We start from the raw sequence: 13,770 nt of genomic DNA on the forward strand, positions 1-13,770 counted from the left end.
CCACGAGAGAAGGAACAACTATACTAAATAATAGGATTTGGTTAAAGGACGTCTTTTACGTTCCGGATCTAACATGTAATTAATTTTTGTATTAGAACTTGTTGATCATTTAGATTGTAATGTAAAATTAAACAAAATTATGTATGCTATACAGGATCCCATCACGAGGATGCTGCGTTGAATAGGTGAAGGTCGAGGAGGACTTCACTATTTTCAGAATGTGCTAGGGATACGACCTAAGAAGGTGGAGGCAGTTGATTGGTTTGATCTTTTGCACAAACGGTTAGGTCATCCTTCAATACAAGTAACGAAGTCTGTTAAGACATTAGTCCTAAAAGAGAGTAGTACTAGATTAGATAAAGAATGGGATGTATGCCAACGGGCAAAGCAAACACGAAGTGTTTTTCCTTTATGTGATAATATAGCTTAAGATATTTTTGATATGATTCATTGTGATTTATGGGACCATATATAACCCCGTCCTCTTGTGGTGGTTCGTATATTTTGACTATCGTGGATGATCGTTCGCGAGCCGTATGAATTTTTCTTTTAATCGATAAGAAAGAAGTGTCACAAACCTTAAATAAATTATTCGCCTTGGTAGATAGGCAATTTGTAAGAGGGTGAAGATTGTTAGAAGTGATAACGGAACTGAGTTCACATGTATGAAGACTTACTTCTTCAAACATGGAATCCTATTCCAAACATCTTGCACATGGACACCACAACAGAATGGAAGAGTTGAAAGAAAACACCTTCACATTCTTAATGTGTCGCGAGCATTGAGATTTCAGGGTTATATTCCGATCAAATTCTAGGGAGAATGTGTTTTGACTGCAGGGTATTTGATCAATAGAACACCATCTTCGGTTTTGAAAAGGAAAACCCGCTGTGAAGTTTTGTACGGGGAAGCACCTCATTATGATCACTTAAGGGTGGCAGAGTCACTATGTTATACACACACAAAGGGAAGAATGAGAGACAAGTTTGAGAGTCGGAGTCGTAGGTGTGTCTTCTTGGGATACCCCTACAAACAAAAGGGTTGGAGATTGTATGACTTAGAGAACAATGAATATTTAAGCTCAAAAGATGTGGACTTCTACGAGACTAAGTTCCCCTTTGCTGTAGGATCAAGTAACTTAATCGATAACATAAAAGTGAATCTGGAAAAAACGGAGGAAGAAAAAACCAACAAGACTTCAAAGAAGACCACCCTGATAATGTAGGAACGAACAAAACCCGGATGGACGAAGTACTGACACCAGATAACGAACCCACAGAACTGCTAGAATTGGACCAGACAGAAGTCAGTCCAGATAGCAAAAATGTGGAGGAAGTGCGGCCAGAATATATCCGGGCCAACGATTTGCCACCGAAGGAACAATTGGGTCAGGGTAAACGTCAGAATCATGAATCGATTCAGTTGCACGACTACGTTATTGAAACATCCGGGAAAGAAAGTCCATCAACGCGTCCACCCGATCCTCAGTAACCCTCAGGTGTACCTTATCCTTTAGCTCACTAGATATCTTGTGTTAATTTTTTTTTTCAACACCAAATCTTCCTTGCAGCAATCACAGCAGGAACCGAGCCAAAAACCTTCTCGGAAGCCATGAAAAAGGAACATTGGAAAAAGACTATGCAACAAAAGATCCAAGCATTAGAGGATAATGGAACATGGACATTAGAAATACTACCACTAGATAGGAAAGCACTCGGATGTCGATGGGTGTACAAGATCATGTACAACTCTGACGGCACGATCGAGCGATATAAAGCTCGGTTGGTTATTTTCATAAATAAATAGTAGGAGGGAATTAACTACAATAACACATTTTCTCCAGTTGCTGAGGTAGTAACTGTTCGGACCTTCCTGGTAGTTGCGGCTGCGCGTAATTAGGAGTTGCATCAGATGGATGTTCATAATGGCTTCTTGCACGGTGACCTTACGGAGGAAGTTTATATGAAATTGCCACCGGGATTTTGTGTACCTAGTTCGGGCCAAGTATGTCGACTCCAAAAATATCTGTATGGTTTGAAATAAGCCCCACGGTGTGGGTTTGCTAAACATTCAAGTGCTTTGATGAAATATGGGTTCAAACAGTCATACTCAGACTGCTCTCTCTTCACGATGCACCGAGGAGGTATGCAACTTAACGTGTTGGTCTATGTAGATGACTTGATTATATCAGGCAATGGTCATAGTGCTATTGAACGATTCAAAAACTACCTACGTACATGTTTTCACATGAAGGATTTAGGCACTCTGAAGTACTTTCTAGGAGTTGAAGTTGTACGTAGACCTACTAGGTTATTTCTCTGTCAAGAAAAATATGCCTTGGATATAATCTCTGAGTCCGGTTTACTAGGAGATAAACCAATACCCCTATGGAACAGAATCACGGTTTGGCGTTGGACAAAGAAGCCTTATTTGGAGATCCAAAACCATACCAACGTCTGGTCGGTAGACTAGTATACCTTAGTTTTACGAGATCCGAATTATCGTATTGCGTGCATGTTCTGTCCCAATTCATGTAGAAACCAAAGAAAGTACACTGGAGCATGTCTCTCCAGGTGGTGAGCTACTTGAAGAATAAACCAGGTCAATGCATTGTGATGAGAAGATATTGTGATCTACAGTTGTACGGATGGTGTCGTTCGTACTGGTCTGGATGTCTGTTAACAAGAAAACCACTTACCGGTTGGTTTATCTCCCTCGGGAATTCACCCGTATTATGAAAAACAAAGAAGTAGCACATTGTATCTCGCTCGTCAGTGAAGACGGAATATCGATCAATGGAAATGATAGTTTGTAAGTTGAAACGGCTAAACGGAATTTTGCATAGTTTGGGCGTTAAACATAAATCTCCGGTGAAAATGTACTGTGATAGTCAAGCAGTGTTGTATATTAAACAAAATCCGGTGTTTCATGAACAAACTATATACATTGAAGTTGACTGTCATTATGTCCAGGACGCGCTGCAGTGTGGAATCATACTTCCCAGTCATGTGTCTACCAGTGAGCAATTGGTTGATGCTTTTACAAAGGCTTTGGGAAAATCGCAACTTCAATATTTACTTGGAAAGTTAGGCTTTCGAGACCTTCATGCTCCAACTTGAGGGGGGTATTGAGACCGGGTGTGACCGGACCAGTTTGTCCGGTCACGTCGGTGAAGTCGGCAAATCCCTGAGTCGGTGGAAATCCTATTATAGTCTAATTGTAATAGGTTTGCTTTTATTTATGGTAAATTTATAATTATGGTAATATAGGATTTGTAGTTAGATCTATTGGAACAGGGTTACCATATCAGACTAGGGTAAGGAGGATCTTACTTGTATATAAGGAGGTCATTATGATGAATGAAAGGCAGAAAGAGTTCTCCCAATTTTCTTGTTTCTCTAAATTCACGTCCATGTCTCTATTTTAACATAATAGATGCACTTTTATTTTTCTCATTAAATATTGTGGGTATGTTTTTGGAAAATGATTATTCCAAGAAATCGAATGTATCGACTATAATTTTAGTGTCTATAGTCGACCTTAATTTAAAGATATACTATTCATGTGTACATGGATATTTATTAATGTGTCATAGGTCTTAGTAATCTTATTTAATGTTGTTTATGTATGTGTTTATTCAGGGGTAGAGCTAGAGTGTAACACGGGGGCTCGGCCGAACTCAATAGCTTTTGTGTAGACTCTGTATTTGTATTAGAAACTCTACTAAGCAAGTATAGTTATTTTACTGTGGATCAATAACTTAAGCTGATGGTCTTGTGGTAAGGAAGAAGGCAGGAAGCCTTCCGCGTCCAAGATGCAGGTTCGAATGCAAGTTCTTCCCTTCTGAATCAGATAGATTCATAACTAAAAGCGGTTGATAATAAGTTCGTTCAAAATTGACTATTTGTCCCTCTGTTAGAGGTGTTCCAAAAATGATACAATAACGGATACGCGGAAGCAATAAAATGACAAGGAAAGTAAATGATAGATAGATTGACACAAGAAAATGGAATTAAAAGCAACCTAAAGGTGTATCAAACCTAAAGACCTCAATTAATCAACATTAACAAGCACCAACCTCTTAGGATGACCTCAAGGGAATTGAATTCCCAAGCAACCAATCCTCTCACAATCAAAGGTTCAACAAGAGCCATCCATGGCCTCTCTCACAAGTTTCTCTTTCTAGAGACTACTCTCAAACTCACTCATCTATTTTCATAATTCATCCAAATGTCCAAAGTCCTCTAATGAAATGAAAGACTAGCTATTTATACTAACTAACTAATAGAAGACACTACATTATTACAATTATACCCTTAATGAAGTAAGGGACTTGTTTGGCTAGTCTTGTGGAGATGGAAATCTTGAATTGGCTAGCCTTCCTTGCTCGTTGGCCACTTTAATATTCTTCCATCTCCCATCCGTCCTCTCCATGCTATCATCCAAACTTTGGCTCCACGAGACGGTCCTTTAAGTGTCCTTGAGGCAACTCGGCTTGTATCATTCTCCCCTTCTTGAAAAGGATTCGTCCTCGAATCTATACCTTGCAAAACCATAAAGGAGACAAACAAAAACCAAGTCCTCAAAGGATGAGGGTTAGTGTTAAGGTGGACCAACCTACCACCATGCCAAGTAAGCACAAAATTTTGATATAGCCAAGTATCAACCATTTTCAAGCGAAATAAGCTCTTAAGTAGAGTACTAAGAACTTGGCTATCCCAAAGATCAGGAAATGAGGATATTCTCAGAGAACCAATGATTTCAAGAAACCAAGTTGGCATAAAACACAAATAATCCTCAATTGCAAAAAAAAAGAAAAAACCATTCACACAAAGTGAAGATTTCACCGGGGTCAAAAGGAAAAGATACCCACATATCACGGGCAAGGCAACAACTAAGCACCTCAATAGGGCCCCGCCCAACATCAAATGAACTCTCAACAATAACATGAATGTCATCATATGCAAATAAATAGTAAAGAAAGGTGTCACTTAAAATGACTTCGTCTATGGTGTCCGCAAATGTAGCCTCACTATTAGGTTCAAGAACAAAATCTAGCTTGCTACTAGGAGTTTGAACACACAAGGAAGAAGTAGCAATTTGTAAACAAGAATCACCTTCCTTTTTCAAACAAAGACTCCCCCAAGATAGTGCTCTCAAATCACACAAGGTGTCGCCCGGATCAAAGGGGACGAACATCCATCTAGTGTGGTCAAGAACACCATTGGCTAGATCATAAGAGCCTTCTCCCACAGATACACTCCCTATATGCTCAAGAATGTCATCATATGCAAACAAGTAATAAAGAAAGGTATCACGTAAAATAACTTCCTCATCAATATCACTCCCCAATGTAACCTCACCATGCGGTTCAAGGACAAGATTATCCAAGGGGTTACTATGAAGTTGAACATGAAAGGAAGAATTTGCAATTTCTAGACAAGAACTACCTTCCTTTGTAACACTTTCCTTCCCCACAAATGGATCACAATTCCTCAAAGGAAGATCTCCATCATGGGAAAGAGTGTCTTCATCCCATAGTGGGTTACATATCACATTATAGCCTCCAAAGGAAACTAAACGTTCAACATTACCAAACATCCCACTAGGTATTTCACTCTCAACAGTCATGTCATTCTCAAATAAAACATTATCCTTTACAAGAGAGTAATCCATGAACAATGAGGAGTCAAAGCATGTCATTTCACTCTCAAAAGAACCAATGTCATCTTTCAATGCATTTTCGCTCACATGACTATCTACATGACACACATCACCACTACAAATTGGAGTCTTATCACGTGTCACTAAAGTACGATCAAGAGACTCATTTTGACATGAAACAAACAAGGGTGAGATGTCACATTCTTTCAATTGACCAACTATTTCAACATTATCACTAACTAGAGGTACATTAAACACATCACAAAGATCCTCAAGTAGTGAATTATCATTACAAATAAGTTGATCAATACAAGTTTCAACACGATTTGGTAGTATGTCAAACTCGCAAGAATTACTAACATGATGACCACATGACATTGTACTACCAATCAATTCACAAGTGCCAACACTAGGTGGACACAAATCGATCTTGCAAGAAGAATCAATTTTGTCATCTAAAGGATCAACTAGTGTTTGAGCGCCTTCATTCGATAATGCACTATCATTCAAAGCACAAATGTCAACACTAGGTGGACACAAACCGACCTTACAAGAAGGAACAATTCGGTCATCAATAGGATCAACTAGTGTGGGGACACTTTCAACATTGGCATTACCAATACACGGCAATGGAGCATTAGGCTTAACGCAAGGTAAACTAACTTTCATGCTTGACTTGACATTAAAATCACACAAAGATGTAGGAGTATAAGGATAAGTGATCTTACCTTGGTGTTCATGCAAGCTCCTTTGACCAATGGAAGGAATGGTTGTGGCTGCCGTCTTTGCCTTCAAGCATGGGGTTCTCTCAAAAGAGGTACCCCTCAAAGATTCATTTCTTCTCACATGTGGCTTGGGATATTGGCTTCTCAATATCCTTTTCATGTCCTCCCAAGTTTTGATGGGACTCCTCACTTGTCTTCCACAATATTTCACGTACTCCCAATATTTGACAAGCTTTGAGTCAAAAGTTTGAACGGCTAAGTCCATCTTCCTTAGTCGTGAGTAGTTGTAGCTAGCAAAGATTTCATCCATCATGAGTTCCCATTCATAAAACTCTTCACCACTAGCACTCATACATAAGGTAGGCCAACTCACATTGGGCTCTTTCACTTTTATCCTTGGATTCGTTCTATGAAGTATGTTTGGAAATAGAGGTGTCCCCCGTTCATTCACAACATACTTATGCCAATTTTGTTCATCCGCCATCCCATGGTCTTCAAACCAAGCAAACCCAAAGCACACGTCACAATTGTCCATAGGGAGTATTTCGCAACACACTTTCTCATGGTATTCCCCATAAGAGAAAGGTACATATGCCACATTAGTTAACCTTCCCTTTTGCTTTGCCCTTTTCACTATAGATAACCCCAACCCAACCGCAAGACGAGGAGTAACATAGCATTCACTAAAGTAGTCATCAATTTCAAGACGAATCCTCTCCTCTTTCAACACCCTCACTAGCATTGAGTGACATCTTCTATCCATGGAGTAGTACCTGCAAAGAATACTTAGCAAACACGTTAATAGTAAAGAAACCTCACCACACTCGTGTGTACACTCTTTTGTGCTTGGCTAGCACCACTCGAATGAGCTCACACACTCTTGCCTTTTACCACTCAATTGGGTTAGCCGATGTTGATTCTCGATTGGATTCGGTTGCTTGCAAGGTGCACAATTACTACTCGAGATCGGAATGGATTCTTGTAGACTCAAGAAGAATGAGGACGACTCAACAAAAACAAACGCACTTGAGCCAAGAAATTAACAACGAGGTAAAACGAAGAAAAACACGAAAGAATTGGCACGAAAGAAATGCGGACACAAGAACTAGCAAACACAAGTAGGAACAACTACTAAATGGCTACTAGTTGAGAGACACAAGAAAATGGAAATCGGGAAAATAATTAAAATTTCGGGCCCGGGTAGGTGATAACTTGAAAACACGACCGGGAGCCCCCAATTGATCTAAGGTATCAATTTGAAATAACGGAAAATTTTAAATTTCTATACTCGTTTTTTTTTTTTTTTTTGGTTCCCTACCAAAGGATTAGGGACACAATACCATCAACTAAGGATCAAGAAATTTTTGTTGTTGAGAAATGAAATCAAAGAGAATTAAAGTTGAAAAAAACCTGAAATGCGCAACATGCTACGCCTGTGCCTCACATGCGACTCGCATATGCAACATGCGAGGGCGATTTGCGTTTCGCAGATGATGCAACCAAGGTGTCAACTCTCTGTCACAGGATGCGACAATATGTGCGACTCGCATGTTCGACATGCGATGGTGAGATGCGTCTCGCATATGAGGCTGCCAACTTTACCAACTTTCTGTCACAACATGCGACACAACATGCGACTCGCATGTTCAACATGCGACTCGCATTTAGTGTCGCATATGGGCCAATTCGATTCCTTTTTTTTTTTTTTTTTTTTTGCAAAAATCAGAAATTTAGACTAAGTATTTCTGATTTGTTTGTGTTGTTGGACTCACAAACACGTTTTCACAACTTTATTTGAACTTTTGGATCAAATGGCCCTTTGGAGAGTCTTCTTTCTTATGAAGATTTGAAGGTCTTCAAGAACACAAGAACACTTCAAAAATTCAACTACCCTCAAATCAACTCCAAATTGACTCAAATTTCGAATTTAAGTTCTCTTTAATGTAGAGAACAAAGCCCAATAGGTTTCAACCTTCAACTTCACCTTCTTCAACAAGACCCACTTTCAAGTTCTTGAAGCTTTGAAGCTCAACAATGGTGGAACACAAACCCTAACTCCAAATGGATTCGAAATTGAAGATTTAGACTCTAGAAACACTAAGAAACTCTAATCTAACACTAGATTCAACAAAATCAACAAGAAAATTCATTTTTTTTTTTTTTGTTGAATCAAAACCCAAGATTAGATTTGGTAGAACAAACCTAAACTAAGCTCTGATACCAATTGATACAATAACGGATACGCGGAAGCAATAAAATGACAAGGAAAGTAAATGATAGATAGATTGACACAAGAATGGAATTAAAAGCAACCTAAAGGTGTATCAAACCTAAAGACCTCAATTAATCAACATTAACAAGCACCAACCTCTTAGGATGACCTCAAGGGAATTGAATTCCCAAGTAACCAATCCTCTCACAATCAAAGGTTCAACAAGAGTCATCCATGGCCTCTCTCAGAAGTTTCTCTTTCTAGAGACTACTCTCAAACTCACTCATCTATTTTCATAATTCATCCAAATGTCCAAAGTCCTCTAATGAAATGAAAGACTAGCTATTTATACTAACTAACTAATAGAAGACACTACATTATTACAATTATACCCTTAATGAAGGGCCTTGTTTGGCTAGTCTTGTGGAGATGGAAATCTTGAATTGGCTAGCCTCCCTTGCTCGTTGGCCACTTTAATATTCTTCCATCTCCCATCCGTCCTCTCCATGCTATCATCCAAACTTTGGCTCCACGAGACGGTCCTTTAAGTGTCCTTGAGGCAACTCGGCTTGTATCAAAAAATGTCTGTGATTGAGTAAATAACTCTAGGAACGAAGTTTATGGCCGCTTCTCTGTGGTACCAATTGTTGCTTCATTGAATTCCCCAGCTTCCAACATCTTTTTCTCTGCACACGTAAGTACATACACTTTTCCTTTGCTACAAGATTTTTCCCTTTCTGCTATACAAGCAGAATATTTTAAAAAGAAATTGTTTTTAAAAATATAAGATTGACAATTAAAAAACGTTCCACTCTAAAACAAAAGAGGCTCTTCATTTCTTTCAGCAACATGAAACCAAAAATCAGATTTATATAAAGATCCAAAACCTATTCGTCGTCTTCTTCTTCTTCTTCTTCAAAAACTACAAAAGCCTTTGCCCAGCCACCACCTACCCTCCGCCGAAATCCAAACCTCCGGCTGGTGACTAGTACGTACAGGAAATCTTTCAGTTCGTTGCTTTTTAAAATTTATTAAATACCGGTACTTGTTCGTTGGTTTGGGCTTGTTATGAATTAGCTTGAGGTCGTTGTCATGTCTTAAAATTCCGAACCCCCAAACGTCAAATCCTGGTTCCGCCTCTGTGTTTATTGTGAAGCGAAATAAAGTATAGGTTGTCATGTAGATCGAGGAAGCCTTCGTTGGAGACGATTATGGAAGAACCAGTTTGTTAAAGATGATAAGTTTAATTTGTTTTGGTTAGAAGAAAAAACGAAATTAGAAGAGACTTTTTATATAGAGATTTAGTGTGGAAAGAAAGAGATATTTATATGTCTATAGTCGACCTTAATGTAAGATATATTCATATGTGCATGAATATTTATTAATGTGTCATAGACGAGAGATTTATTTTTCTCATTAAGCAGGCGTTTGGTCATAGAATTTGGCGCTCAAATTAGAAATTTTAAATTCTTTGAAAAGTAGAATTTCAAATTTCAAGTTGTGATTTCAATATTTTTTAAATATAAAACTTGACCTATAATTTTATATTTGATAAAACAAGATTCATTATTTTAAATTTTACAAAAAAGTACTCATGCTCGATGTGAAGAGGTTGTTCATATACCACGTGGAAGGATTATATAAAGGAATAACTAGTTACTACTATTGTTGATTTTTTGGACCAGTGGATCTTTGTCAGGTTATGTGTATTTGAAAGTTTGTAATTGCATGTAATCGCAAGGAGTTATTTGTAAAAGGAGCATGGAGCTATGAGATTTATTAATGTCGTGCCTTAGGATATTCTGACACCACTACAAGAAAGAAGACATTTGCCAACAAAATTTTTTTGTTGCCATAGTATTGACTATTGTTGCAAAAATTTCTTTTGGCAACATTATTTTTGTTGTTGCATAAACTTTTCCCATCGGCTGTTATTGCAATGACGTGCAACAACTTTTTTGTTGTTGCCAAAAGTACGTTTTGCAACAATTGTCAATACTATGGAAACAAAATTAATTGTTTGGCCACAAAAAAAGCTCATTTTTAAAGTGTCATCATATATGCCAACAATAAAACTAATTTGTTGCCAAAAATTGAATTTTGCCAACAATATTATTTTTATTGCCAAAGAGTTGTTGCCATTTTTATACTTTCTTGTAGTGCACCTTGTTTATGAACTATGGTTTTCCCATTTAGTAAGATTGTAGTTTTAATAGTTTTCACAGATTGTGCATTTTTCATGTTTATGAGAAAAAACACAATTTAAGAAATAAAAATTACATGTTCAAATAAAATTTTAACTTCAAATCAATGATTTTAAATTAGGATTTAAAATCATGTTCAAACGAGTCCTAAATATAATGGCATTGGAAGAGATACTCCAAGACATGGAATATATGGACTACTACAATTTTAATGTATGTAGTCGACCTTAATGTAAGATACATTCTCATGCCCATGAACATTTATTAATGTGTCATTGTCCTTGTAATCTTATTTAATGTTGTTTATGTATGTGTTTTTTGTGAAGCTGGGATAAAGGTTAATAATGACATAATGATTATGCTAAGATAAGTATAAACTTTTAGAAGAAAATGATACACCTAGCGGCCATAATGACTGCAAAATAAACTTGGAGGGCGATACTTTTAAACAATTAAAACTACCCTTGAGCCGATTAATTCTTGTTAGTATATCCTACTTTAATTAATTGAAAGTTTGTCCCTTTACTTTATGTGCCCCAAGCTCGGCCTAAAAAGGCGTCTGGGACCTTTTTTAAAAGAAATATTTATCACATAAGGAAACATGAAGAGGAAAGGGATCGTGGAGATTGAAACTTATATTTACTTTGTGAAAAACTCACTACTAAAATGTAAGCTTTGTTGAGCGATGGTAGGGCGGATCTACGGTATAATATATGGGTTTATATGAATTCCGTAACTTTCGCTTAAATCTATAATAGTATATGATTGTAAATTCAATTATTATTATATATTAATTTGAAATTGTTATAGAAAATCATAATTTTTTTAAATTATGAATCCGCCTATAAAGGACTGAGCCTTGATATATATTGTTTTCGAGAAGCAGTAGACTATTCAATATAGGTCGGTATTAGGAGAACACTTCCTTTGACCTAAGTTTTCAAATATACTTGATAGTGTACGTAGTATATTTGTCTGTGGGGCTGTTGACGACGTAGAACCATGCAAACTATGGGACCTCAAGGTCCTCAACTTGTTCCAATTGTTCTTTAAAACTAGACTTCAAGGAAAGTCTGGTTTGGTGACGGGATAGTTAATTTAAGGAATGTTATAGTCACATTGCCGGATCCAAGATTTTCAATTAGAGGGTTTTGAAAAATAAAAATGTAGTGTTTCACATTTGAATTTGGAATCTTAAGGTAAATTTAGATTTAGAGTCCCAGACCACTAAGCCAACCTCTAGTCTTATGTTTAGGGTATTCAAAACCTATATGTATACATAAAAAATTAAAAATATTACCTTATATATACAGTGTAATTTTTTGCCGAGGGTGTTCGGGTGAACACCCTAGGCCCCTCTAGATCCGCCCCTAGTTATAGAACTACACAAGGTGTAAACGGGGTTATTGTTAGTAATCTGTGTTCTAAATCAATAAGTCAGAAAATTGAAAATGGGAAAAAGAAAAGAAATGTAGAAAATATTCTAGACCACAGAATTCACTGTGTTTCCTTAAGGAATTAATCCCCTCAATGTACCTAGGTGTTGGATTACTTCCTCCGGCCAGGATAAGAGAGATATACATGTCACATGAGTAGCAGTGGTACCTCAAAGGCTATAATAAATCACACAAAGATTCGATTTTCGCTTGTAAGAAAATATACAGAAGCTAGCAGTTCGAAAATTCGATGCTTAAATTGAGGGAATATCCCTCTATTTATAGCCGAAATTTTGAGCAGAAAACACCTATTACAGGTCTGGTGTACAGTGTAATTTTTTACCGAGGGTGTTCGGGTGAACACCCTAGGCCCCTCTAGATCCGCCCCTAGTTATAGAACTACACAAGGTGTAAACGGGGTTATTGTTAGTAATCTGTGTTCTAAATCAATAAGTCAGAAAATTGAAAATTGGAAAAAGAAAAGAAATGTAGAAAATATTCGAGACCACAAAATTCACTGTGTTTCCTTAAGGAATTAATCCCCTCAATGTACCTGAGGTGTTGGATTAATTTGGAAAGACCCTGTCTTTTCCAAAATTAACGTTAGGAAATATTCCATGAATTTTAAATGAAGTTTTGTGCTGAAATAATATCAGAAAATTGAAAATGAAATTCAATGACGAAGCTGAAGTCGAGTCTAGCCGAGCGACGACCACGACGTGAGTGGAGACTTTCTTCTCAGCTCTTTATAAGTTAGAAGATATTCTTTTATATACAAGAACATAAGTCTCGCTTTCCATCACCAATGAGTGACAAAGTTCACTTGTAAAAAAGTAACTTCTGAAATTTCATTTCCCTCCGTTTTATTTCACACCATTTTTCAATCCACACTACGTCTCATCTATAAAGCTCAATCTGTAAAGAAGCCTAATAGTTATTAAATGGGGTTGTTTGGTAGCTGGTTAGGAGCTAAGTTATTTATGTATTAAACAATATTTACCATGTTTTCTAGCATTCTTTTGAATGTATAAAATTCAACATACCTAGTACGGTGTTTGATTTGTAATTTAGAGAACCGCATAATTAATATATACATAAGGTATGAGGAAATTTATGTATTATTTTATGCATGATAGAAAATGGAATAACTAATAGGTACATGAATAACTAAATCCTATATAAAATATTACATATATAAATTTCCTCATAACTAATTCTTATATTACTAGTACTTGCATAATTCTAACCACCTCCTAAAATCCGCATATGCTATTAACTAGTCCTGCCAGTTTATCAAATTAAAGATTATAATTATAAGTGTCTTTAATGAAGGGCATATCTACTCTTTTAGCACAATTGACACTTTTTTGCTTATTAATCAACTGGTTTTTGGTCACTACCCAGTGTAATCCCACAATAGTGGGGTCTGGGGAGGGTAAGATGTACGCAGCCTTACCCCTACCTGGGTAGGGAGGCTGTTTCCGATTGACCCTCGGCAACCCTCCTCCTTTATCCGGGCTTGGGACCG

General features: G+C 37.2%; 1 pseudogene; it reads left to right on the forward strand.

Moving 5' to 3' along the window:
* The first annotated feature begins 1,243 nt into the window (after positions 1 to 1,243).
* Positions 1,244 to 13,770, forward strand: part of LOC132613261 (cytochrome P450 83B1-like) — a 28,455-nt pseudogene continuing 15,928 nt past the window's right edge.

Source organism: Lycium barbarum, chromosome 10 (genome assembly GCF_019175385.1).
Source record: "Lycium barbarum isolate Lr01 chromosome 10, ASM1917538v2, whole genome shotgun sequence".
In the NCBI taxonomy this organism is placed as follows: Eukaryota; Viridiplantae; Streptophyta; class Magnoliopsida; order Solanales; family Solanaceae; genus Lycium; species Lycium barbarum.